The following is a 1,497-nucleotide window of genomic DNA, read 5'->3' on the forward strand; positions in this document are numbered from 1 at the left end:
AAAAGAGCCCCCCCCGCGCACGCTTCCCCGCACGAGAGGAAAAGCGACGAGCGCGGACGAGGAAAAGTGAGCCGCCCGAGCCTTCGTGGGCCGGCCGCTGGGAGGCGCTTCCCCGCCGCCGCCTCCTCTTCGTCTCCAGGGAGGCCTCTGAGCGTGCGCAGAGTGCCTTCCCTGCGCCGGCCGCTGGGACCCGCCTCCCCGCCTCCTCCTCCTCCTCCTCGTCCAGCGAGCCCTCTGGGGATGTGCAGAGCGCCTTTCCCGGGCCGGCCACTGCAGCCCACCTCCCCTCCTTCTCCTCCTCCTCCTCCTCCTCGGCTCCGGTGAGGCCCCTGAGCGTGCGCAGAGTGCCTTCCCTGCGCTGGCCGCTGCAACCCGCCTCCCCTCCTCCTCCTCCTCCTCGTCCAACGAGCCCTCTGGGGATGTGCGGAGTGCCTTCCCTGGGCCGCCTGCTGCCACCCACCTCCCCTCCTCCTCCTCCTCCTCGGCTCCGGTGAAGCCTCTGAGCACGCGCAGAGTGCCTTCCCTGTGTGGCCACTGCAACTCCCCTCCCCTCCTCCTCCTCGGCTCCGGTGAGGCCTCTGAGCGTGCGCAGAGTGCCTTCCCTGGGCCGGCCGCCGGGACCCACCTCCCCTCCTCTTCGGGGCCAGCGTGGCCTCTGAGGACGTGCAGAGCGCCCGGAGCCAGCCTGGCAGCCTCTCTTGCCTTGCAGCGTGTCCCCCGGGAGCCTGAGCCCGACGCTCCTCAGCCCGTGCAGCCCCCAGACCCTGCACCCCCCCAGGTAAGGGCGAGCGCGTGCCGGGGAGTGTGGGCGGGGGAGTCCCGGGAGACCCCCCCCCCGGGCTGAGCGGGGCCACCCCCTGCAGCACAGGATGATGGGATTGTGGAGTTGGAGGGGCCGTGAAGGCCATCTAGTCCAACCCTGGAATCATAGTAGAGTTGGAAGGGGCCATGGAGGCCGTCAGGTCCAGCCGTGGATGATGGGATCATGGGATGGTGGAGTTGGAGGGGCCATGGAGGCCGTCAGGTCCTACCATGGATGATGGGATCATGGAATGGTGGAGTTGGAGGGCCCATGGAGGCCGTCAGGTCCGACCGTGGATGATGGGATCATGGAATATTGGAGTTGGAAGGGGCTTGAAGGCCATCAGGTCCGACCGTGGATGATGGGATCATGAGTGGAGTCGGAAGGAGCCATGGAGACCACCCAGTCCAACCCCTGGATCAGGATGATGGGCTAGTGGAGCTGGAAGGGGCCTGCTTCACTGGACGGAGCCCCTGAAGCCAGCTTCCAGTTCCCGAAAGTGCGCGTCACGCGAGGAAAAACAGACACGGCAGGACGAGGAAAAAGGCTGGCTCCGGCATGCGAGGTGGAGTGAGTTTCTTCCCCGCCTAAGCCTGTCCAGGGGAGACAGTGCAGTGTAGCAGTAAGAGCCTTGGCCTGGAGAGTCCGGGGGAGACAGTGCGGTGTAGCGGTGAGAGCCTTGGCCTGGAGAGTCC

The sequence above is a fragment of the Varanus komodoensis genome, unplaced genomic scaffold (assembly GCF_004798865.1).
Source record: "Varanus komodoensis strain SLA01 unplaced genomic scaffold, ASM479886v1 scaffold355, whole genome shotgun sequence".
NCBI classification, from domain to species: domain Eukaryota; kingdom Metazoa; phylum Chordata; class Lepidosauria; order Squamata; family Varanidae; genus Varanus; species Varanus komodoensis.